Consider the following 27,855-nt stretch of genomic DNA (forward strand, 5'->3'; position numbering starts at 1 on the left):
TAATTCTGTGGCTTCTCTTAGGCTCGCCTGTGATACGTACAGGATGTTTTAGTAGTCTCTTTGACGGTTCTATTTCAAACAGTCACAAACAGGTGCTTGCAACAGCCTACACGCAGTGTAAGTACATTATACAGGCAAGAATAAGTCGCTTGATTTTGTGCTAATTAAGCTATCATTTCCTAGAGATTTTCAAAAAATATACAACCTATTCTTATAGGTTGTTTTGGAGAATAACTGTGTAAGATCGGACGCGAATCGTCGGCGATGTGCCACCACTGTGGTACGGATCGAGACACCGCTCAGCATACGCTGGAGGCGTGCCTTGCGTGGAATGCGGAGAGGGAGATCCTGGTACGCGAAGTCGGACAAGACCTGTCCCTGCGAGCAGTCGTGTTGGCGATTCTCCGCAGGGAATCGGCGTGGAGGGCCTAGCCTCCTTTTGTGAGACCGTCATGGTCCAGCAGGAGACGGCGGTGAGCTTAAAAGATAGGGCGTAATCCTGGGGCCATGGATGCGTGAGGTGGGGGCCTCGCCGTGTCTTATTTCAGACGGCCCTCAGGAGGAAGGCAGCCGGGATGGCCTTGCGCTGCCGTACGTTCTAGTGAGGAGTGTGGGGGCCGAAATTACCTTCGCCCCCTGAGGAGAGCTCCGCCGAGCCCAAGCGGAGCAAAGCACGGGAGAGGCTGCGGATGCGTTATATCAACACGATCCCGCAGCCTCTCCGATCCGTAGCGAGGACGGCCACCGCAGTGGTTTTAGTGGGTAAGAATCCTACATAACCCAATTCCCCTCCCCCATGAGCTAGGTACCTTTCTGAAGGTTTCCACTGCGTGAAAAAAGGGTACCGCTGCTTTTTATTAGACATCGGTGTGCATGCTCGGCGCCGGCGAGTCCACATACCCCCCACTTTATGTGGGGGAAACACGTGTGGGAGGGTTTGTGTCTACGCAAAAAAGGTTTTAACTCTGCAGGCTTTTTTTACATTGAGTGTGACTAAGGGTACTGAGGATATCCTCAGCCGATCCTATCCTCGCTCCTTCGGTGGGATGGGAAATATATATTTGTTTTGTTACATAATCTTGTAATATTATATAGTTATATAACTGATAATCACTGTGTATTGTAATCTAGTTTTGGTTTGATTGGACGTGTCTATCACTTATTTATCTGTCTAATTTTTTTCTCTCCAAGGGATAAACATGCCATTTATATAATATATAATAAGTTATCCTATGACGTTTTTTTTATGTATTTTTTTCTGGAACGAATGTCATTATCTTAAACGAATGTCATTGATCTGAGAACTAAAACTCATTCATTAGTTCTACTATCCTTGTTCACGTCATCGTTTTGTGTTTTGAAGGGCCAATTGGCATCACATTCACGTGCCAACAATAGCGTTTGGGCGTGTAAGCCTTATGTATGACTGTAAACGTGTTTGGAACATTTGAGACGTGTTCAATTTAACAGAGAAATAAAATTGTTACGACTAAAGGTAAGCCAATAAGTGGTTTGCGAATTTTTTATTGTGCACGGAGCTAAAACCGAAAGTTACATATTGATTGAAGTGTGAAGTGATAATTTTGTAGTCTTGAAATCTCGTTTACAATAAAATATAGTAGGTACTAGGTAGATAGTTATTATTAATCATATATGTTTAAAAGAGATAAATTTTATGAATATATTTAGCTACTATATCAAATTCCTTTATTCAACATAGAAGCATCACTTATTTATTGATTGTCAAATGAGAAACTACCATCGGTTGAGAAATTAAATATCCGAAACTCAATCTTTGTACCATGCTTTTTAATTGCTTACAAGTTTTTATTTAAAAAAAAATTGGTGCCTTGATATTGGAGTTATAATAATTTGACGAATAAAGATTATAAAGCCGTTATTATTGTACTCATTGCCAACTCACTTGTAACTAATTAATGCATAATCGTTACAATAAATATTACAATTAACAATAAAAACTTACATAAGCCAATACACCTGTAGCCCAGTAAGAGCCTGTGAATGTCCCACTGCTGGGCTAAAGCGTCCTCTCCCTTTTTTCAGAAGAAGGTTTGGCGCTTATTCCACCACGCTGCTCCAATGCAGGTTGGTGGAATACACAAGTGGCAGAATTTTAGTGAAATTAGACACATGAAGGTTTCCTCACGATGTTTTCCTTTATCGTCAAGCGCGAGATGAATTATAATCACAAATTAAGCACTGGAAAATTCAGTGGTTCTTGCCCGGGTTTGAACCTACGGTCATCGGTTAAGATTCACGCGTTGTTACCACTGGGCCATCTCGGCTATCTTACCACATATCTCATACTTTAGTAGTCATTAAATATAAAACCATACTGACATACTTTAATTATAAATTATATTGACTGCGGATCACAATTAATACATTTAAGCGCAAATTAATCTTTCAGAGAATCGTTTTCCCATCACATTGCATTCCTGGAATCCGAATTAGTTGTTCCCTTTCATGTTTCAATCAATCTATCCAAGCAAAATGGGCCAACTTAGAGAATGTGGGTTAGTAATTAATTCTTGTAAATCAAAAGTGGTGTCTAAAACTCATAACTGCAACTCATAAGCCGAAATTAAATAAACTCTATTTACATGCAATGTGATAACATCATATCCAGCTTACGCCGGCTTATTTAGTCTACAGACATTCAGACGCTATAAATTTAAATACTTAAGTCGTAGTGACTTAAGTATTTAAATTAGTGTATATTTTAATAAGTTTACTCTTTGAATTATTTGAAGGTTGAGGCATCCCTTAATGGTAATTAAAATTGAGTAATGAATAAACTGAATGTTTTGTACATTCAGTTACACTTTTTAATTTTTGATTTGACATTAATGTTTGTTATACTAATATAACAAACATTATAATATAATATATATATAATACATTATATAATATAATACATTATATTATAATAGTTGTATATACAATATATTAAGTTTTATATTAAGTCATTAGGTTACGAGCTGATGATTTTCAAACGTCTTAATAGATCGTCATAATTTAATTATCTTAATTTTTATAATAATAATATAGCTTAACTTACTAAGAACCGTACGATCACATAACGTTTCAAATAAAAAAAATAGCACCCAATTCGGTCTATTCGAGCTAAAATGTCACAGAAAGACAGTACGTGCACGTGTGGGTTCGTGCGTGCGTACGTGCGTGCGTATGTATGAGCGTGAGTGAAAATAATTTAATGCTAAATATGTAAATAATCATTAAAAAATAATTTAATAAATCGTTCTGAGCGTATTGTGCATGTATTTTCTTTTGGTGGGGATTTATGCGACTTGCTTGTGTGTGCACCAGTCATTCATCATATTTCTTATAGTGATAATGTGCAAGGAATAAGTTGGTTACTTATAACCGAGTAGCACAATTGCTCAAAAAAATTTAAGGAATTTAAATGTAATCTAGTCCTAATGTAAAATATGTAACAACAAGCATAGCTATATTGATATATAGCCTTAAATAACCTTGAATAACTTTAATATCGCAGTTTTGAGACTAGAGTTGAGAGTTGAATCACTGAGTTCCTTAATTTAATCTTAATCCGCGTGCAACTTGTCGGTGCGCTACGGCTGCCATTCAAAGGAGGCTTACTTAAAATTCGACATTATAGACTTATGATAACAATTCATGTAAATGCTCCTACATTATATATATGTAATGTTAGCATATTTATTTAATTTTATTTCATTCCTATTTATGTGTAAAATATTATTAGTACAATAGATTTAATTTCAGTAACATATTGTTTACATCCGGTTTTGACAAATCAAACCGCAATAACAAGACCGCAATAATTCAATCAGAAAAAAAAATTAATCGCGGAGATGTAAGGAACTAGTAAAAATTCTTATCATATCAATATTGATGGTTCTTGTGAGTAATCAAAAACATAAACGTAAAATGCTTTACGTGCTTTTCGAGGCACAGGAATGTATACACTTCCAACTTCTAGACTGCGGGCTGCTACTGAGAATTTTCTGATAGAAAAACCCAAGAATTTTTTTTTGGCCCGACCTGGGATTTGAACCCAGGACCTCCGGGTCTGCGGCCTTACATCAAGACACTAAACCAACGAGGCATATTTTATAATAACTATCGCAACATTTATAAATAACAATTGTTATTATATTTCTAGAATAACATGGTATTTTTATGATTATATCAAAGACTTAGGTAACAAATAGATAGAACTGTTGACATTTTATTGTCTTGTCTATTTCACGGAGATAAAAGTGAAAGGAAACGTCAGTGTGATGCGATTTCTCATCTCACGATCAGTTTCGAAATGTTTGGGGAATTTAATATTTATTTGTAATAAAACTTTATATGTAAAACGAAATCTTGTTAATTATATCAAGTTAAAATACATATCTATAGTAAAAAAATAATGTGTAATGTCCCCCTTTGGAGGAGATGGTTCGATGTTTATTCCACCACGTTGCTCCAATGCGGGTAGGTAGATATGCATGAGGCATATTTTCATCCGACAGATTCCGGACTGAGCCCGCATATAGCCCAATATGATACAATATTTGTTTCAAAAAAACGAAGGGAAGAACACTGCAATACTGAACGGACCGATTGTGGACGGTCAACACATATAATAATATTTACATTTTCTTTTTTTAATATATATAATATAAAATGTCCTTTAAGATTTACGTTTAAAATCAAAACAGACAATTAGACGTAAAAACACGCATTGAAATGAAAGAAATATAATCATCTACAGATGATCGTGACAATGCTCGAATTGATATTTTTCTTCCACCTCACCACCGTACATTGGCAGTACGGGTACTCGCACTTGCGCGAGTGACGCAGCTAACCTTACGCATTGTATTATGTGTATGTATGTACAGTTGCTGTATATATGCTGTTTACTGGCGGTAGAGCTTTGTGCAAGCTCGTCTGGGTAGGTACCATCCACTCATCAGATGTTCTAACAAGCAACAACAACAGTAGTACTTGGTATTGTTGTGTTCCGGTTTGAAGGGTGAGTTAGCCAGTGTAATTACAGGCACAAGGGACTTAACATCTTAGTTCCCAAGGTTGGTGGCACATTGGTGATGTAAGCGATGGTTAACATTTCTCACAACGCCATCGTCTATGGGCGTTGGTGACCACTTACCATCAGGTGGCTCATATGCTCGTCCGCCTTCCTATTGTATAAAAATATATATATATCAATTAGGTATTAAATAAAAATTTTAACAAAATGAAAAAGTATACATATCCTATTTCTATTATTATTTTACAAAAATAAAATTAAAATGTTAAAAAATAAAAATATTCAAATGTGCCAAAAGTTCCATATTTCGAAAGCACGCCCGTTTATGCCTCACTGATTTTCTTATTCGATTTTGGAATTAAATTTTTCCGTAAAAAAATTGAATACAGTGTAACATCAATATAACAAAAATGAAGGGAAGTAAAAAATCTTCGTTATACCAAGTTATTTGTTACAATGAGGTTTGTTATATAGAGACAACTCGTACGTTACTTACTTATTTATTATTTCTCTCGCCATTGTAACTGTCAAACTAACAACAGTGACAAACTGAAGTGTACATTACTTGGCATCAAACAACAATGATTGTCTTACGAAAAATTTAACTTGTCTAAAACCTGTCGAGACATTAATTATTCAGGAATTGAGCGTGAATGATTGATTTGATACGTTATGTAAAGGTTATTAGTTGACAAAATTAATTAAATAAATGTAACTGTACTGTGTACTGGTGGTAGAGCTTTGTGCAAGCTCGTCTGGGTAGGTACCACCCACTCATCAGATATTCTACCGCAAAACAGCAATACTTGATATTGTTGTGTTCCGGTTTGAAGGGTGAGTGAGCCAGTGTAATTACAGGCACAAGGGACATAAAATCTTAGTTCCCAAGGTTGGTGGCGCATTGGCTATAAGCGATGGTTGACATTTCTTAGAATGTCAATGTCTAAGGGCGTTTGGTGACCACTTACCATCAGGTTGCCCATATGCTCGTCCACCTTCCTATTCTATAAAAAAAAAAAAAAACTAATACTTGCAATGTATATTCTGTAATGAATGAAAATTCGTTATAAAGAGGTTTCTGACAAATGTATTCGTTATGGACAGGTATATTCTGTATTGGCCCGTACGGGCAATTTCCCCTATGATTTCAAAGATTTTGTTAAATCGAGGGAGTCGTTATATTGAGGCTCGTTATATTAAGGTTGCACTGTAATATGTTCTATGTAATATGTTAAACAAAAGCCGAGATGGCCCAGTGGTTAGAACGCGTGAATCTTATCCGATGATCGTGGGTTCAAACCCGGGCAAGCACCACTGTATTTTCATGTGCTTAATTTGTGATTATAATTCATCTCGTGCTTAACGGTGAAGGAAAACATCGTGAGGAAACTTGCATGTGTCTAATTTCATTGAAATTCTGCCACATGTGTATTCTACCAACCCGCATTGGAGCAGCGTGGTGGAATAAGCTCCACAACCTTCTCCTCAAAAGGGAGAGGAGGCCTTAGCCCAGCAGTGGGACATTAACAATCTGTTACTGTGTAATATGTTCAATAGATGTTTACAAAGTCAGAATAAAGGCGATCACGTTAAGTCAAGTCAAGAGCTCCCACAGGAATGAAAATGCACTACACGAAACTACATACTTAGAATAAATTTGATTTAGTTATCAGTGTTTTGTATGGGATGTGACTCGCATATTGAAGGGGCAACCTTTTCCAATGATTGTTCTAATTAGCACACTTGACGCCTTCTAAAGAGATCAATAAATTTAAACTGAAATTAAATTGATTAAAAAGAGCCTAATTACCCAAGAATATATTATATTAGCATTAGGTGATATGATCATGTAGAATGGATACAAGAGGAAGAATTTGTATTGATTATAAATACATTTATGATAGAAACAGTGACAAATATTGTTTCAGCACAAGATTTAAAAAAACTATTAACACAAATTCACCGATTCTACAAAGTAAACCTATAGTAACAAAAAAGTAGTGCTTCCCTTTTCAAGATGTTTGCTTATTTAATAAACTTTTTCAACTTACAAACCTAAGATCTACTTGAATAAATATATTATAATAATATAATGAAACAAATATAATGTAATATTTTGATTTGACTTGTAGATTAAATATGATACCGAGAGGTACGGATGCGATTATCTTTAAGCAGATTCGATATTGTGTTACATGGAATGGGCTGTGAATAGGAGACGAAGCTGTATTTTCAGATAGATAAGAATGATTTATTCGCATACTCGATCCTATTTTCAGCTCCGCGTAAATGTTGAACGGTTAGATTGAGAAATAAACAACACAAGCCATGTCAGGTTAAAACCTTTCCGCAAAACAAACAGTAGTTTATAAGTAACGAAATGTTTCTTTAATCAGATTAAAATTAGTTTTTCTATTGATTTGGTTCTCGCATTAACTATAATTGTAAGCTCCTTCGGTTAAGTATGAATCAAATAATAAATCAGTTGAAATAAAGCAATAAACATCACTGTCAATGAAAATAATTAAAAATTGCTTTTAAAACCAGTAAAATTAATTATAATAATTTTTTTGTCCGCAGTACTAAATGTGTATGAAAAATTCAGCTCATACAGCATCAAATAATTCGAAAGGAAAAAATGAAAACAGTAATGAATTAATATCGTTCGTGTTCAAAACGCCTTGTAAAAAATTAAACAACAACTAAATGCTAAATTGCTGTGCTATTTTTATCAGGCGTCTTTGGAGTGAGTTATTTTTTTTAACGTTTATTACCGTCAAGAACTCTTAAAAATTAAGGCTAAATGCAAAATGTAAATGCAGTGTAAAATGTAACTTTTTATTCGAATATAAGATAATATATAAACAATTTATTCCACATTTTTGCACATTTAATCACAGGAAATAAATAATGATCGCTTAATATCTAAGGCAAGGAATATTATATTACTATTATTAAGAGGTTAGCTTTCTTAGTTTGTTTTTCCGTATGAAACTTTTAGGCACCTTGTTTTAAAATGGACATAGGCTATCTAGGTTGTAAGTTGCCAATATTATAACAGATACTTGAAAACATATGTTAAAAAACAGGTGAGTTTTGTGTGTGAATAAAATAAAAGGTAACTTTATTTTAGTTTATTGGTCATGCTATATATATCTAGACACAACAATGTTGTTTATACATTTGCATATAGAAATTTTATGGAGTATGTCGTGTGTATTTTATTTATTCGTTGACTTTTAATGTAATGGCTTTTTGATTGATTATGGCTCTAGATTCGGGATGACCCGGATGATCACTAACAATTCAATCTTAATCGAAGATAAGAGTTTGAATACGGGCCAGCAGTATTGCAATAACACAAGGGACATTACAAATTAGTTCCCAAGGTTGGTGGCACTTGATGCAAAGAATGGTTAATATTTCTTACAGCTACAATGTCTATAGGCGATGGTTGCCATTTACCAACAGGTGGTCCATCTGCCCGTCCATCTTCCTATTGTTTTTTTAATTTAATGTGCTTAATATTTGTATTTCAACTTGTATTCGAAAATGAAGGAAAATATGAGGATACCGCAAACACCGGCATGAATTGGAAGAAATTAGGCTTTTAGGTGTTTCGAAGAAAGGAGCTTATTCCGGAACGGTGGAATTAACTTCAAAGTTTAACCTTAAGGTAAGAGGTGGCCTTTACCGAAAATTATTAAACACTTTAGGCTGTTACTTACAAAACTGTTATTGTTTTGTGAAATATAATAAAAAAAGGTTGTCCCTTCGCTTAGTAGCTACGTTATAAATAAACTTTCGCACGATCTTACAGTAACGCAATATAAATTTTAATAGCCTTCTTGAAAATCTTTGTTAGTCCTACAAAACAGTGAAAGGGAAATATTTAAATGTTAGGAAAATTCGATTTTATAATCTTATTGCATTCAAAAAACGGTATTTGAGACCATATATATGTACTTAGTGGTAAGGCTTTGTACAAGCCCGTATGGTACCATCTACCCACCAGGTACCGCATAACTGTCTTTGTGTTGAAGAGTTAGTGAGGCAGTATAACTTCAGGCACAAGGGACATAGCATCTTCGTTTACAAGGTTAGTGGGACATTGGTGATGTAAGGAATGGTAAATATTTCTTATATCGCCAATGTGTGGGTGGTGAGCGTTTACCATCAGCAAGGCCCATTTCATAAAATATTTATTTACATCGTAATCAAATTGTATTTATTGTTTTATGTATATAATAATAATAATAACAATATCCTGGGACATTATTCACACAGGGCCATCTGATCCTAAACTAAGAAGAGCTTGTACTATGGAAACCAGACAACTGATCTACCACAAACTACTTTTCTTTTGTTAATACATACTTTATAAATAGTTACATCCAGACTCAGGACAAACAGACATGTTCATGCACACAAATATCTGTCCTGGGTGGGAAAACCACAACCTTTGGCGTGAAAAGCAAGTATCTACCAACCATGCCAACCGGCTCGTCAAAATCGTTAAATATTTACAATAGAAAGTATTGAGTGTCTCTACGGATGACTTAACAGGCGCTTTGAGGCGTGGAGAAACTTATGATGTCATGCTACGTGCTCGATCGTGTGTTTATTTACCCTACCCCAAGAATATTACTTCAACATGTATTACATCATTAAACGTTTTTTACATAACTGTGAATTATGAATTGTCACACGTGTTTTTGATATAAACTTGTTAGTATATTTTTATTTCAAATACAGAAGGATTTTTTAGTCAAATCAGGTGCGAACAAAAATTAAAGATATGATTCACTGTTTTGCCCGAATATTCCGACATCTATTGATAAAAAGATAAACCAAAATATTCAAATTGAGCAATATTTATTAATAATAAATATTTACACTAACTTCCGCAATGAAGTCGTGCATCTGTTACAATCGGTTGACCCGTTTCGGATAACTGCCAATAAATGTCATCGAAACCCTCACAGCTTGTTGAAATGTTTTATGGACTATAAATTTGAACTTTGAAGGCCCGCAGAACTTGTGCTTGTCCAGAACTTTGAAGTTATATTTGTGGAAGGGATCTGAATCGGATTGTTTGATGTAAACTTCGTCTGTTGCATGTGTTATACCGTTTGTATAACGCTTGCTGATTTCACTATTAAAAGTTTGAATAAAGATGTTCAGAATATTTGTTTGATCGATGATGATGATCGAGTAGCTGACATATGATTATTCTACTGCTGAACTTAAAAACTTTTTATTGCTATATTTTGTTTGAAGGGAAGTAATCTCGTTTTTATGGGTTCACAGTGGAGTTTGATTCGTTGGCTATTCTCGGCAGTGTCTACATTTAGTATTGGTGGTATACTTTTAACTGCAGATGCCGAAAGAATTCAAGCGCAGCAACGGCTTTATTTTCTTTCTATAAAAACTTTATAGTTTCAAACTCCGAAATGCAACTGAGATTTTCTTGATAGATAAATGCAGACAAACAAGACATTTAATAAATAAACTAACTGCGTAATGTATTAATCGTCATCTTCGTCAGTGTCTCATACGGTAATCTATAATTTTTTTATTCATGGTCTATAGGCTTTTTTTTATAGAATAGGAAGGCGGACTTGTAAGAAATATCAACCATCGCTTACAAAGACAATGCGCCACCAACCTTGGGAACTAAGATTTTATGTCCCTTTTGCCTGTAATTACACTGGCTCACTCGCCCTTCAAACCGGAACACAACAATAACAAGTACTGCTGTTTTGAGGTAGAATATCTGATAAGTGGGTGGTGCCTACGCAGACGAGCTTGCCCAAAGCTCTACCACCAGTAAAATTCTATTTGACCACAGTCATACGTGAGTACTGATACAGTATAAGATGGAACGCGTTAGCTTTTGAGATACACAGATTATAATTCTCAGAATACACAACATGTTATGAACGGAATTCTTCTGTTATTCATATCTTATTTATCTTAATACGCTGTAATTAGAATTACTGAGACTACAACCGTTCGAGTTCAAAATAATCCCATTTCCTTTCGATAAATTTGACCAATTTTTTGTATGTGTGTGCTACTACGAAAAAAAGTTTTGTTATAAATATTACTAAAAAAAATGTATCACATATCCGATATACGCGTTGTAATATATTCAGAATCAGAGATATTGTATCTCTTATCGATTCAACAACTTAATTTAATTGACTCGACGTTCCGTTCGAGTCAACTTGGTTCTTCTTAATTAACTTTGCAACTACAGTATGAAATTTCTCTTTAAGTATTCTTGGTCGAGTTTCAATTGCATTAACATAAAATTAAACTTGTAGAGATCTTAAGAAGATATTCGGTAAAAACAGAGGAAGCGCTGGACCTTTTGGATCACTTTAATAACTAATCAAATAATAATAATAATAAATAATTTAAATAATAATTATAACGAAAGGAATTGCGATAATTCGTAGAAAAGCTGCTGGCATTTTGGCCACCATCTGAATCTTGATATTAAAATTTAGTCCTACTTCTCGGCTATCATATGATAATATGCATACGAAAAAAGTTATTGTCAATATGATACGTATAATATTTTATATATTATTTAAAATATGTATATTGTTTAAAATGTGTTATTAAGCTATCTATATAAAATTATTTGCAATTTAGTTGATTTTTAAGTAAATAAAAATGTTGTTGGCGTTTATAAACTTGTATTTAACTCTAGCGTCCCTACCGAGGGATCTCAATTAAACGCGAAAGAGAGAAATTCCAATTTGCTCGAGCCATTCTTTGGAATTGTTATGACTTAAGTAACAAATACTGTTTGTATTCGTTGAACACATTTCGTTTTATGAATGTTGTTATTATTAATTACTTGTTGGCTGCCTGGCCTCCATTCTGAGAAAATTATTTGAAAATAAAAGAGCCTCGCTAAGCCCTTGTAATGATTAGATCATTACAGTTTTTCTATTTACATTTTGAAATTGTTTTTTGTATTCAAATTGTTGCCGTAAAGATATTTGGTACTATTAAGGTCATGAGAAGCTAAAATAAGTGCTGATAATTTCGGAATAAGAGAAACGATATTAATCATTGATCTTGTAACTCATAATTAATGAAGAAAGAGGATATGACCGATTTTGTGGAACAGCTCTATCCAACAGGGCAGTAGATATTATAGGGCACATGCTTTGCGCACAGCATAGCGGAGAGTATGCTTGTCTTACTATTATAATGTGATCGGCTGGTAATCAGACATGATCGGAGGGGTATCAGGTGCGGTTCAGTGGCTTTGCGTGATGAAGGCCACTGTCAATTTTATTAGTCCGTTAAAGTTTTTTGTTTGAAAACCCTTACATGAAATGTTATTATTTCATGTAAGGGTTTTCAAACAAAAAACTTTTAATTTAATTATATATTTATATAATATAATTAATGTATGCAAAATATCCAGAGACATGTATTCGAATTTATTAAATATGCAAATTCAATCTACCCAAAGAGTTGAACGATTTTTATTTTATTTTGTCTTATCAGTAATTTTTCTTATATTTTCATAACATACTTAATTAAAATAATGAATCATTATAATGATAAATAATAAAATCTCGATTAACTCTTTCGTAAAAGTATGTCTTCCGAAAAATTGGTAGGGGCAAAATTTATTCTTATGACCAAGAAAAACGGTATTTGTAATAGAATCTCATACAAATGTTTCTATTTATATTCATCTCTTAATTCTTATGTATTACTAAATCTCAAGCTAAATGTTCCGAAGATTATTTGGCAGTTGGAATAAGATTAATGCTGAGCTTATAGACAATCCCCTTGTAAATAAAATGAGCGATGCGCAATGACGAATTAGACCTTAATTGGGATGACAACACCAAATGTTCTTTAATTTCTGCAGACGTTCCGCGCTGATAAATTATGAGACTTTGGTTCCACCAAGAAAATATTTTGTACAATTTTCAAAGATCATTTTGCGTATTCGTTCCAAGAGAAATCAACCAGCAGGTCCAGTTACAGTAATTTATTCGGCTTAAAGCTTTGCATCGGTTTATATATAGATTGGTATTAATAATAAATTTATTGAAACATAGGTCCATGGTCGTCTGATACAAAAAAAAAACATAAAAGATCTTTCTAAGCAACTGGTCCACACTTCTGGCGACCCAAGAGCTGGCGCTTATTTAGCCCAAAGGCTGTGTCTAGCGGTGCAGAGGAAATAGTGTCAACTTCTTGGGTACAATGCCGCAGGAAAATCTGTTAGACGGCGTGTTTTTGCTATAAAATTGTAGTGTTTTTTAATTATTTTAATTTTATATATTATAAAAATGACTGATTCCATAGTTTTCAAAATAAAATAAAAGGTTATTTTAATTGAATCGCCAATTTCTTGATAGAATATAGCAAATTTAATTCAATTGAAACGGTTTCGTTGTTTATAATGTGTGATTTCAAGCCATAAGTATTATACATGACTAAGTTTATAGGCATTATATAGACTGGCTTTATAAACACGGCTTATATATTTATATTGGATTTATTATTTCTCAAAAAATGTTTTACAATAAAAATCAACGCACAAGGCACAACAAAGGCATTGCAATGCATGCCAAGCGCAAAAAATGCGGAATAGGTGAAAAAACTAAGTCCGTACGAGTAAAGTTTATAAAATATAAATAAAGTTTTATTTTATATATTTATTTATTAGGTGATTAATTAAGGCACATTTTCGAAGATATAGACTGAGCTTGATATTTGGGTATACTGAGAATGATCTTTGTCATTTCAATCTTAATTTGTACATTTTTATATATAAAATTGATGTACTTTTTATACGATAAAATATTTATTTTACAAGTTATATAAGTAATTATGAAATATATCCTAAAAATTATGTCAGCAATGTGGTAAATCTCGTAAAATGTTTTATGGTTAGTAAATCTATTTTACTTTTGGATTTATTAATATAGTTTCAATGAATGAATGAATTATTTACGACGCAACACCCTGTTTTACAGCTCCACTGTTATATTAAAGTAAATCGAAATAAATTATAATGTAGGTATTTTAATATGTGCATTCTAGTTTTACTACTACTAGTTACTTTGTCTCAGTGATGGTTGGAGGATATGCATGTGGCAGAATTTTATTTGACGCATGCAGGCTACCTTATTTTCTGGTACCTTTCTTTTGTACTACACACGAGATAAACAATAACTAAAATAAAAAAAACCCTCTAATAATAAAGTAAAATCTAATTATCTTACAGGAAATATTATTAATGACTTTTATTCAAAATATAATACCTCGTCTTGTCGCCTCTACTGGTGACGGATTTGCTGGTTCATTTTTTGCCCAGAGGATCGGAAATCCGATTCAAAGGGACGATGCTTTCTTGTCAGTTCATCGTTTAGATTTTTATATAAATGCGAAAGTTAGTGTGATAGTATTGATAAAATTGTAGAAGAAGATAAACGTCTTATTTAACATTATCGAATACACCCAATAAATTAACTCCAAGTTAATATATACGTTATATATACTGTAATATGGAAATTAAGTACGAGATTGCTCAAAGGAAATTAGCTTCGTTCCACTTATTACAGCGAAAAATATTAGAAGAAACATGAGTGCTTTTGAAATGTTTATGGGGCTAGATGTTTATGAATTCATGAGTAAAAGTTGTAAGGATCGTTAAAATATAAACTTTTTATTTATTATTTGTTATAAAACATATTGGCTCATTGAGAAAATACCAATATGTTTATACTAATACTAAGGCCCATACTTACATACGGTTGTGAATGTTGGGTGTTGAGCAAAAAAGACGAAAATTCCTTGTTGGTATTTGAGCGCAAAATACTAAGGCTCATCTTCGGACCTGTGGTAGAAAAAGAGAGATGGCGTACACGTTATTACCACGTGGCTGTAACGCCTCAGATTCTCAGATTGAGAAAATAGAGAGTATCATGTGTGTACTCATTTTGCTCGATAATGTCTCATGCGTAGAAATTTAGTTTCCAGTGAGAATTACCATTGAGGCCAAAATCCTTCAGAAACATTATCTAAAATCGGAACGGAATCTTGACTTTAGGAGTCTAAAGATGGCCTTGCTTAAATTTGTCATCATATTTACAAAGTTGCTAGAAAACAAAAAATATATTTGTTATTATTATTAGGAAAACACTATTATTTCTGTATTCTTTATTTCTTTTAATTTTTGTTAAAGTATTGTTTTGCATATCATTGTGATAAATAATTATAAGCAAATATAAGCATACAATTTCATTGCACTGTAATTTATGTTAGTATCATGGCACTTATTTATTTTTTATTGAATTGTCTTACTGATTCCCCAATAACAATGTAAAAGTCCAACGGTTTCGTTTATCTACTCATAATTCGCATAAAGTTTGTTTTGTGAAATAACACGCATCGAGTAAGCGAGGTTAAATATAATCAAAGTTATAACTGTCGCTGATCCTACATTAAGAAACTTTTGATAACAATAAAGCAGATTGTATATATTTTCTTACCTCAATTCGAGTATAAGTTAAATCATATTTTTTTATAAAATAGGTAGGCGGACGAACATATGGGCCACCTCGTAAGTGATCACCATCGCTTATAGACATTGGCGACCAATGCGCTACCAACTAAGATGTTATATCCCTTGTGCCTGAACTAATACTGCACTTCACACACACACACACACACTTCAAACCGGAACACAACAATAGTAAATATTGTTGTTTGGCGGTAGAATATTTGATGAGTGGGTGGTACCTATCCAGACGGGCTTGCACAAAGCGCTACCATTGCTATATTAATATATGATGTAATAGATTTTTAATATTAAAATATTGTTGTTACTGACATAAAGCTAAATATTTTTTATCTATAAAAAGATTTTGTAAGAATTAATATGACGAGCTGGTTGGCGTGGTTTGTAGACTTTGCCACTTGCCTTTCACGCCGAAGGTTGTGGGTTCGATTCCCACCCAGGACAGACATTTGTGTGCATGAACATGTTTGTGTGAACAGTTTGTCTTGAGTCTGGGTGTAATTATCTATATAAGTATGTATTTACAAAAGAAAAGTAGTATATGTAGTATATCAGTTGTCTGGTTTCCATAGCACAAGCTTTGTACAAGCTTAATTTGGGATCAGATGGCATTTGTGTGAAAAATGTCCCAGGATATTATTATTAAAATTTTTGAATCGTCATGTGTAACATTTTGTGTTCATTTAAGCGTAAAGTTACTACCGGCTCGAGTAGATTATAGAAAAGAACCGGCAAGAAACTAGGTCGTTACTCGCTTTCACATAAAATTACCTATATCTTAATTAAACATGTACAATTAAATTGTTGTTTGGTTAATTCTACGCTTTTCGTAACAGCCTGTGAATGACCCACTGCTGGGCTAAGGCATTCTCTCCCTTTTTGAGGAGATGGTTTGGAGCTTATTCCTCTACGCTGCTCCTACATTGGGTTGGTAGAATACACATGTGGCAGAATTTCAATGAAATTAGACACATGCAGGTTTCCTCACGATGTTTTCCTTTACCGAAAAGCACGAGATGTATTATAATTACAAATTAAGCACATAAAAATTCAGTGGTGGTTGCCCGGGTTTGAATCCACGATCATCGGTTAAGATTCACGCGTTCTTACCACTGGGCCATCTACACTTTTATAATGATCTATTAATTATTAAAAGATTTCATTTATTGAAAGGCCGAGTATAAATATTTTATGTAAATAATGATTCACTTTAGAATCAAATGTGCTTATTATACAATTCCTGCTGCCAGTTACTCATTGTTTTTCTTACAGTAGCAATTGATTGTTTTTAACAAATAATTGAGCTTGAGTTTAATTTTATTATTAATCACTCATACGTGGCAGTTCATTCCAATAATTAAGCAATCATTAACACAATAGCCTTAACATACGCAATTAACTTCCTACCATTAAATTTGTTTAAGTAAAATTATTCTCTGAAAATATTAAACGTTTTCGCGGAAAATCCAAGATATTTTAAGTGTTTTCTATAAAGCATTTAAAGTATCCTGTATATAATTGTTTAAGGATTTTTATTATAAATTATATAAGTAAAAATATCTTATTACGATTGGTTTTAATTAAATATTACCCGGAGCTTAGTTATTTAATGAACTTAATGCAAAATTAACAGATTTTAACTAGCGTCGCACTTACATGAACAGATAAGTTAGAGAGAGATGGTTCTTCTTAACTGGCCTACCACGTCTGGGTACGGGCCTCCGGGTTGCCCCCTTAGAAAAGCTATTAGCCTAGCTTAGCCATTGCTAAGTAGCTTTTCCTATAGCAATATATAATTATTTATCTATAATAATAATAATAATAATAATGTTCACCAGCTTTCGGCCACAGCGGCGAATCTCAATGAGATTTCAGTTGGCTAACTGCGCAGGAGATATTATAGTGCACATGTGTGTACGCAAACACAGGTATCTTTTCCCTAGCTCCATCTCCATTTGGAGATCTGATCTTCCATCGGAGTCTGGACTCCGGGATTTTACTAAGAATTTTCGAAATAAAAACCCAATAATTTTTTATGTCCAACCGACCTGGGATATGAACCCAACCTATCTAGTATAGCCCATCTAGCCACTAGACTAACGAGGCAGTTATATATGTATGATACTGTTGTTATTAAGCTGTAGATAACTTTTTTGTATGCTTGTCTTTCTTGTGTCATTAATATCGGCTTTTTTAGGGGTTATTTAATATGTCATTAGCTTACGTTTCTTTACTGGCCATTTAAACCAACGTATTAAAAGGAGCCCTTATTCAAACAACGTTTAATAAAATACTTTGATCGGTATACGGGACCATCGAATGTTTCTATTTCAGTGAATATTTATAATAACGTTTGAAAACATTGTCGATTTTAATTTCATACTCAAAAATGATAATGGCATTAGATTGATTGAATGATATTATTTTGAGAGATAAATTTATTTTTATTTTAATTTGAAACCATTTTTTTTAATTAAAATGCATGCTTACTAAGACTGATCTTAGTTCTTTTCCTTCTTAGATGTGCTGGATGAAATATTTTAAGAGCTAAGCATGCTTTTTCAAATGTAGTTCTCTTATTTATTTATTTATTTTATTTCTGTTATATACAATAATATGTATAATAACGTTTTATACAATATTATTTTTATTTAAAAGCATCGGTGTCATTTATAAACATTTAACGGTTAAACCTCGATTCAGCTCACAATGTAAAGCTAGCTCCATATGTGCGCTACTAAGCGAGATAATTAGAACAAAGGGATTTTGCTATCTTTGAATCACAGAGCAGTATCAGGCTTACAGAATATCTTCGTCTTGGTTTAGTTTGCTTATTCGCGTTCTCAATATATATATATATATATATATATATATATATATATATATATATATATTTATATATATATTGAGAACGCGAATAATATAATATATATTTATATAATATGAGATTTTCCAATTACGAATGTACGGTTGCCGACGGTAGTTGAGAAAGAAAGAATAAAATAAGAAAATCTGCGTTAACTTGGCATACATCACCATAGGAAATTTAATGAGCTCGTTTGTATGTAGAATTCTTATACATATTGTAGCACGCCTGTTGTTTTGGGGCTTCAAAACCATTCCCGTGGGGAACACACATTAAATAGATACTACGGGTACAAGTGACGTGAAGTCAGAGAAGAACGAATAAATCCAATTATTTCTATATAACGAAGTCGTATTATTTTGAATAAGAATGATATCGAAATATTCGAAGAATTATAGAATCAATATGAATTATTATTTTTTTGTCAAATTAATATTTTTGTTACAACTGATTTGTTTTCAAAGGTTTCAAAGGCTTGAACCTAGTATCTCGAGATATTCCATATAGGGTATAAAGGCTAGCCACTAAAGCAATGAGTCACTTATTTGTACTTAAACTTGCTTATAGTAACTTTTTAAATGTATTATTTTAGAATCGTCTTAATAATAAATAAAATATGACATTCGATTTAAGGTCAATAACTATTATAACCTTTAAATATTTCTATAGTTTTTGAGGAATATAATTATGTATGAAAATGCAGTGAAAATAATTATAAACATTGAAGCAGCGAGGTGGAATCAGCACCAAGGCAAAAAGTCTCACATTTACATAAAATTACCCATACATAGTACATACATAAATACACATGCGGAAATATATATTTAAATATATGTGACACACTTTAAATTATTTGATATAAAATTAAATACGGAATAAAAATAATTTCTTAACTTGCCGCTTAAAAGCGTACACTTGAAAGAGCTTTCTTTAAGAACTCTGGTAAATTGCTCCAAAGGCGAACAGGCGACACAGCAAATGAGCCAGATGAAAAACTGGACCGATTTTATAGAGTCGTTCCGAGTAGCAAGTTGTCAGATAAATGAAATACGTTGTCTTGAGTATCATATAAAAAAAGAGAATAATTATGTAACTATTACAGATACAATTTGTTACTAAAATTTTCTACCATAAAACATATATTTAGCATCCAGAAGTGAAACTGATTTCGTAAAAACTTCGAATTGGTATTTTTAAAAATAGAACACAAAATCATACAAATTGATGTAAATTACTCGCTCAATTACTCTTAAAAATCCAAATAACAGAATTGAACATTCAACAATTCCCAAATCGAGTCAATAATTAATTAATTGCTTTACCTTTCTGTTCAACAACAAATTAATGGCGGTTTTAAATTATCGCGCGTCTTTTTTTTAACAGTGCTGTAGTACTGAACTATGAAATTAATATGAGGAGTTTCATTGGTATCAATGAAACTCCTCATATTAGTTTCATAGTTCGAGAATTTGAACTATATTTTGTTATTATTACGAAGTTACTTTAACGTATAACATGAGTACTTTCTAATATGAACATCGCTAGTAAGCGATAAGGTATTTTCTGCTGCATATATTTTGGTTAAATTTTTTTGGTTTATGTTTAAACAATGTAATGTAATATAACAAACTTGTAATATTTAGTATTCATTACGCATCTTCTTACACTATATATCATTTATAATACCAATGTCTATGTGGCCAATTACCATCAGGCTCATTTGCCAGTATGCATACTTATTTTATATGAAATAATAAATACATATTGAAAACATATTATATCATCATTATCTGAGTCGCTATAGCTGCTGGTGGGCCTTAACCTGGTCCAGTAAATCTCTCCAGTTCGATCTATTTGTGGCTTTAGTTCTCCAACTTGTCACCCCTAAGATCTTGGTGTCCCTTTCGACGCCGTCTAACCATCTGAGCTTTGGCCTGCCTCTACTTCTGCGACTCTCCGGCCGGCCTTCCAAGGGTACTTTGACCTTGTCCATTCGTACCACGTGCTCTGCCCATCATAGGTGTCCGATCTTTATGATCCTAATGATGTTAGGTTCATCGTACATTTGGTATAGCTCGTGGTTATAACGCGTACGCCATCTCTCATTTTCTACCACAGGTCTGAAGATGCGCCTTAGTATTTTGCGCTCAAATATAAACAAGGAATTAACAATATTATAACCTGTATTATTACGAAGATATAAGAAAATAACGTCACGAATTTATTGTGAAATTGAGTGAACGAACGACGTGTCGTCCTTTACTATCTCGATCCTTTGACGGGACTGACGGATTACGTGAGCGAAGACTTAAGTAGTGAGGCGTATTTCTTATCATTTTGACATTGCTTAATAAATATTTTCGTACTTTGGACACTTTAAACATGAAAAAAAAGAGATTTAATTCAGTCTTGTTTATAATGGTTTTAAATAAATGGATTTACATTATCATTAATCATTGTAATCATATCTTCGTTTAGGGGCAATGACCTGCGTTTATTTATTCGGACCGTGACGCATATTGCTGTAATGAATTCGTTAATTCGTTAAAAAGTAATGTTATTAAAAATCTTCAAGGGATAGGAATACTTTTTATACTTTGTTGCTTTTTATGATTTATTTTGTATCTGATTTATTTGTTACCCTAATTTAAGTTATCGTTTATATTATTTATTAAACTATATTTTAATCGTGTATATTTTATAACTTTAACAAGCATCAATAACATACAATTATTAGATTAGTTACTAAGATAATTAGTATTAGTATTAGTAAATGCATATATTATATTTTATATAAACATTTATTCGAGACGGGCCCTATAATGCGTAAAGCTTACAATGATCGTTAGTTTAAACCCAGGCAAGCAATTGAATTTTAATGTGCTTAATTTTTGTTTATAATTCATCTCGTGCTCGGCGTTGAAGCATCGTGAGGAAATGCATGTGTCTAATTTCACTGAAATTCTGCCACATGTGTCCATCAATACGCATTGGAGCAGCGAGGTAGAATAAGTTACAAACCTTCTCCTCAAAGTAAGTTAAGGCCTTACCCAATAGTGGCTAATTAAAATTAGGCAGCTCATCACCACTGACCATAAAAATTGGGACTGTAAGACATATTAACCATTATATATATCGCCAATGCGCCACCATCCTTGGAAACTAAGATGTATCATGTGTCTTTTGTTATTATCTCTCATATCAATATATAATCTAAAAATATATATATATATATATATATATATATATATATATATATATATATAATCTTAATAATTACTAACCGATTATTGAAATAAAAAGCGATTTCAAAATAAAAATGACTGTACATAGTTTCCATAGTTACAAATTACTTTAATATTTAAAATTTTTAATATTATGTTTAACAAATGTCGAATGTCAGTAAAAGTTAATTTTGTGCAACCATCTAACCATAAATGAAATTCATTCTGATTTCAATTTGCAATATTTAAATTGTTATTCATTATAATGACGAATAATAATCTAACATACGTTACACATACCTTTGGCTATTATTATAATTATTCGATCTAAACTATTGAAAGACCATTTATGTTATTAACGTATTGAGCCTAACAATAACACAATTAATTAATCAAAAGCAATAAATTTCTGTTAGAAGGTCATTATACTATAATTATTAAACCAAATTATACAACAATAATATATTTACATCTAACTTTACTATTATACTTTTGTAGAACGAACTCATATGTGTAAAACATGAGCCAAGAAATAGTTTTTTTTTTCAATAGTAAGTGAAATACAAAAAAACCGTCAATGAATGTTTGTATGTTAATGATTATTATTTAAATTAACGACTTTATAGATTACACAAGGATACAGCGTAGAAATGAAATGATCGCCTTTGTAATGATGTAATATTACTTTCATATTTCAATATTTTTTAAAAATTATTACGATTAATATGAAAGTGTAATGCTTCTTGTTTCATGTTGAATAAAGTTTTTAAATTTGAATTTTGATATAAAAATATTACGGTTTAATTTAGTTTGTTTGTTTTCGCGGATTTACACAAAAACTTCTGATCCAATTGATATGGAACAGTCTCGTTATGATAGTTTTTAGTTTCACGACGGACGTACACTATATAGTATGTTAATGAACACACAAATTAGGCACATGAAAAATCAGCGCTTGCTCGGATTCGAACTGGCTATATTAGTTTATTATTCACTTATTTCGACCACTGGGCCATCTCGACACTAAGTGTAGCGTTGTTTTTTCTTATGAATTGACTAGACAGCATAACTTCAATTGTCTTGAAGGTATGCTTTATATTGATTTGAATTATGATCAATGAAGCTGTAAGGCTGTACGTGACCTGTCATTGCCTATACAAACGTATTACGCGAGATATGAATATGTTGAGGATATACATATAATCAAGTTATTATTGGATACAGAAATCTCTTTTAATTAAGAACAATGAATAATGAACTGAAAATATTATTTTCCTCGTTAATGTAATTAAAATGAATGCGTTTTTTTGTAACAAAATTAAATAAAGAAAAGGAAAAAAAATCGTAAAGTGAAAATAAAATTTATACATATTGCTAATTAGCTAAACTTAGAATATGTCTAAGCCCTTTTCGATTATAAATATAGCCCTTGACTTTACCGATTAATAAATTAAATGTAATAAAGAACATTAATAAATAATAATTATTATTCAATACATTCTCGACCCAATCAAAGTTCTACTCGTATCTGCCGATCCCATCTAAATCATCCAGAAATTACTCAAACACATAAAAAAATCATCAAATCGATCCAGCCGTTTAGGAGGAGTTCAGTGATACACGTACACAAGAATATTATATATTTGTTGATTTTCAAGAAATATATATAAATTTAATTACAAAGTATTTCAATTGTTGGCAAAAGAGTAAAGTAAGTTTTTTGAAGTTCTACTTTTTACAATATAATTTGATTATTTTAATAATTATAAACTGACTGTCTAGTTAATAATTTGACTGTTTCATTGGTCTAGTGGCATATGTAAGGCCGCAGGGTCGGTGTTCCTGGGTTCAATTCCCAGGTCGAACTAATAAAAAGTTATTCAGTTTTTCTGTCAGATAATTCTCTGTAGCAGCCTGGAGTCTAGTAGTTGGAAGGGTGTACACTCCCGTGCCTCGGAAAGCACGTAAAGCCGTTGGTCCTGCACCTGAACTCTTTCCGGTCGTGTCGGATTGCCGTCCAATCGGATTACGAGAGTTAGGGAATAGAGAGTGCACCTGTATTTGCGCACATACTTGTGTACTATAATGTCTCCTGTGCTAATCTCTCTTGAAATCGGCCGCCGTGGCGTAAATTAGTTTGGAGGACATTATAAAAATAAGATTGAATTAAAATTTATTATTATAATATATTAAAGATTAAAGATAAATCAGCATAATTTGTTTTTTTAATTCATCTCGTGTTCGGTGGCGAAGAAAAGTTCACATCATTATAAAAATTATAATGGGAAAAAATTTGTATTTTACAATAAAGTGATTTTAAAAAAGTAAGTTTGCCCTTTTTTATAACACAGGAAACAGCTATATTTTTAAATGTACAAATATACAATATAAAATATATATATGTATTTGCCAGAATTGAACATAAAAGTTATGTATATGTTAGGAAAGTATGTTCCGTTTTTATATTTATTCAGCAAGTCTGAAGAAAACATCGAGTTCTTTTACGATCCATGAAGAGCGGTGCCATTTATAAATTTATGAGTTGACGAATTTGGCAAAGGACTATAACGACTTCTATAGGAATTAGTATGTCGAGGCCACGTCTTATATCGTCTATATATCTAGTTTTTCATTAAATTCTACCATATTATTATTTTCATGTAACGTTAGTTTTTTGCTATTTTTCTTATAATAGCAAGACTTTGTGCAGGTTCGTCTGGGTGAGAATACGCCTGCTGTTTTTCCGCCAAACAGAAAAACAAAGGTTTAACTATTGAGTGAACAGGCACACATTCCGAGTCAATGAAGAAGTGATGAGTAATGAGATGGCCCTGTGGTAAGAACGCGTGAATCTTAACCGATGATCGTGGGTTCAAACCCGGGCAAGCACCACTGATATTTCATGTGCTTAATTTGTGATTATAATTCATCTCGTGCTTTACGGTGAAGGAAAACATCGTGAGGAAACCTGCATGTGTCTAATTTCACTGAAGTTCTGCCACATGTGAATTCTACCAACCCGCATTGAAGCAGCGTGGTGGAATAAGCTCCAAACCTTCTCCTCAAAAAGAGGAGAGGAGGCCTTTAGCCCAGCAGTGGGACATTCACAGGCTGTTACGGTGTTACGGAAGAAGTGATTCTATAAGAACTTACTACATTACTCACCAGTGAAATGTTGACAACCGACCCATGGCATACTGTTTTGATGGGTGTATTCTTGGTCTGTTATAATTCTCATGGTCAATGTCGTATATCATTATCTGACGTTTCACAATCGTTTTCTGCGGTGAGTTTCGAGTTTGTTATAACTGATTAACCCGGCCTACTGGATTTTATGACGTCAAAAGTTTTGAATCGTGATACGTATATTATGATGCTGCCTGGTAATAACCATGCAAGCACATTAAAATAACTTGAATATAAATTAAACATAAGATCAACACGTCTGAGGAGATGCAAATACAAAAAAAAAAGTGTTGAGTGAATTGTGTTATCACCGGCATAATAAACATAACATCTTAGATCCCTTACTTAACTTGCTAATGAAGGAGTATGAAGAAGCTTATATGTCTAACAGAGCCCGCTAGGCAAAGGTGGAAATTGTACAAATGTAAGATAAAGAATAACCAACAGCGTAGAACATATGTGCACAAATGTGTGCTCTCTTTTTTGTGTTATAGGTAGGCAGACAAGCAAATAGGCCACCTGGTGGTAAGTGGACACCACCACCCATAAACATAGGCGAGGTAAGAAAAAAATAACAATTCCTTACATCGCTAATGCACCACCAACTCTGGGAACTGAGATGTTTTGTCCCTTGTGCCTGAATACACTGGCTCATTCACTCTTTAAACCGGAACGAATGAACAATACTTAATATTGATGCTTAGCGGCAGAATATCTGATGAGTGGGTGGTACCCACCCAGAAGGGTCTGCACAAAGACCTACCACCAGGACATTCTTTTTCCTCACTCTCCAGACCAGAAAAAGTTCAGGCGTTGGACCCACGGCTTTACGGCTATATCGCGTTGAGAGGAATAGTTTAATAAAATTTACTTCCTCAGGATTCTAACCCGTAATCTCGTGATCTGCAGCTGTACAAGTTTGCCACTATACCGAGGCGGGTAAAGAAAGTAAGGGAAGTTAGGTTTATTTAAAACAATCCTTGCATATTAACTACTTGTGGATTTATTAGTTCCATTAGTCGCTGTCATCCTCTTTTAGAGGGTATAAATTTAAGGCTTCGATTTGTAGAATTGTGTTTAGTTTTGTGAGGGATTTTCAATATGTTTCCTTTCAAAGGAATTAAAACGCTTTTCTTATTTGTTTATTTATATATATTTTTTATTCTGGGCACCCATAAACCTCAGCTTGTAATAAAATTGTGAAATAAGGCTTACTCATTGTAATATAAAATAATAATTGTATTACACATTTTATTTTTCAATATAATTCAAGTTATAACTTAAAACACAAACAGAAACATTTATTCAATTTTAATATATTTTAAAATATCATTATTTAAATTTAATTAATTATTTACTTTTTACAATTTCAGAACAGGCCGTGTCATTCCGCAAAGAAGAATTTGTAGCCACTGTAGCTAAGCACGTAAGTGTCTAGGAGCAGACTAAGGATTTTAAGTAGGTGGGGGGAGGCGGGAAGCCACCCCGGGGAAAAAATCTGTTTTTTAAACAGTTGCCGCACTGTGCTAACTCCAAATAAATCATTTTTAATTAATAATTCGCCTTTATTCCAGAAATTATAATGACATTTAGAAGTAGCGCTATCAATATTACACGTTATCACGATAGCCAATAATAATTTGTTTATTTTCAGTTTTATTTATCAAAATGTATCACAACGAATGGTTATATGATTTAAAACATGCCGGGTATATTGAAAACTTTCACACAAAAGCCAACGAAATAATTCAACATGGTCACGCGTTTTGCAGTTTCGACAACTGACGTGATTACATGTTGTAGTCGAAACGAAATCGCGACAAAAAGTATTACGCGTAAAACTCTTTCAATTGAAAATAAAAATATTTGCAAAAACGTGTAAAGCGCTGAAAAGATAATAAAACCTGGTCCTGTTATTTATACAAATAAATAAAATGAGAATAGTTTGAGTCTATCAACTATTTATATTTTAGGTGCATATGTGTTTGATGATAATACTGTCCTCCTGACCGTTTTCGACCACAGCTGCCAATATCAAGAAAGATTAGCTAACTGCGCTGGACATATGCGTAAACACAGATGCAAAAAATAAAAGATGGAATCTCTATTACCTCACTCTCAATGTGTTTTTACCACTAACTTAGGCATTTAATATAAAGGGAATTATAATCGCTAATAAAATGTACCGCGATTAGCTTTGTAAGTTATTACACTCATACACTCTTTGGTACTTTTCGAAAACTTCAATTATTTTTTAAATATTTTCGTTATATATTCTATTGTAATTTGTTTCGGTAATTTTTAGTTAAATGCCAAATACCACAGATACTCTGATAGTATAACAACTTAATTTACATCTGAAATGAGATGTCCTCACCAATTACGTAGAATTGTTCCAGGCGGCCTTTGGGAGGAAGTTCACGAGATTTTGTTATTTTCTTCTATACTTTCGGAAACATTGTAACAAATTTACTAAGATTTTTATTGGTATACAACATTTAGAGCTTTTTTAGTGTTAATTTTATTTGATGATTCATGAAATAATTGTTGTTGTCAGTCTTTTTATCGTACATAATGTACATAAACCATACAAGTAGCAATACAGATTATGTGTTAAGTTTTGGCGGAAGAATTAAGATTAGATTAGTGCGATGATGTACTTCTGACCGGTTTTGTTCACGGTGATTATTCTCAACTTAGAATGGCTGAATACGCACGAGGTATTATATAGCTCCAGAGTTTACGCAAATACTGGTGCACTTTCTATTCTATTACTCTCATAATCCAATTGGATGATAATCCACGGTTTTACGTGCTTTCGGAGGCACCAAATTTCGGGTTGAATTTTTGGAAAGACCCAATAACATTTTATTGGCCCGACCCGACCTAGCTTAATCCTAGGACCTCAAGATAAAATAAAGGCTAACGGCTAGCTGGCCACTAG

The 27,855-nt window shown here is 32.9% G+C and overlaps 1 long non-coding RNA gene across 1 annotated transcript in view; it reads left to right on the forward strand.

Annotated features, from left to right (window-relative positions):
- Window positions 1-27,103, forward strand: part of LOC126772533 (uncharacterized) — a 29,194-nt gene extending 2,091 nt beyond the window's left edge. The window contains exons 2-3 of the long non-coding RNA XR_007669671.1: window positions 26,285-26,337; window positions 26,885-27,103. This is a non-coding gene — a long non-coding RNA (uncharacterized LOC126772533). The remainder of the gene's footprint in view (window positions 1-26,284; window positions 26,338-26,884) is intronic.
- The last annotated feature ends 752 nt before the right edge of the window (window positions 27,104-27,855 follow it).

This window comes from Nymphalis io, chromosome 12 (genome assembly GCF_905147045.1).
Source record: "Nymphalis io chromosome 12, ilAglIoxx1.1, whole genome shotgun sequence".
NCBI lineage: Eukaryota > Metazoa > Arthropoda > Insecta > Lepidoptera > Nymphalidae > Nymphalis > Nymphalis io.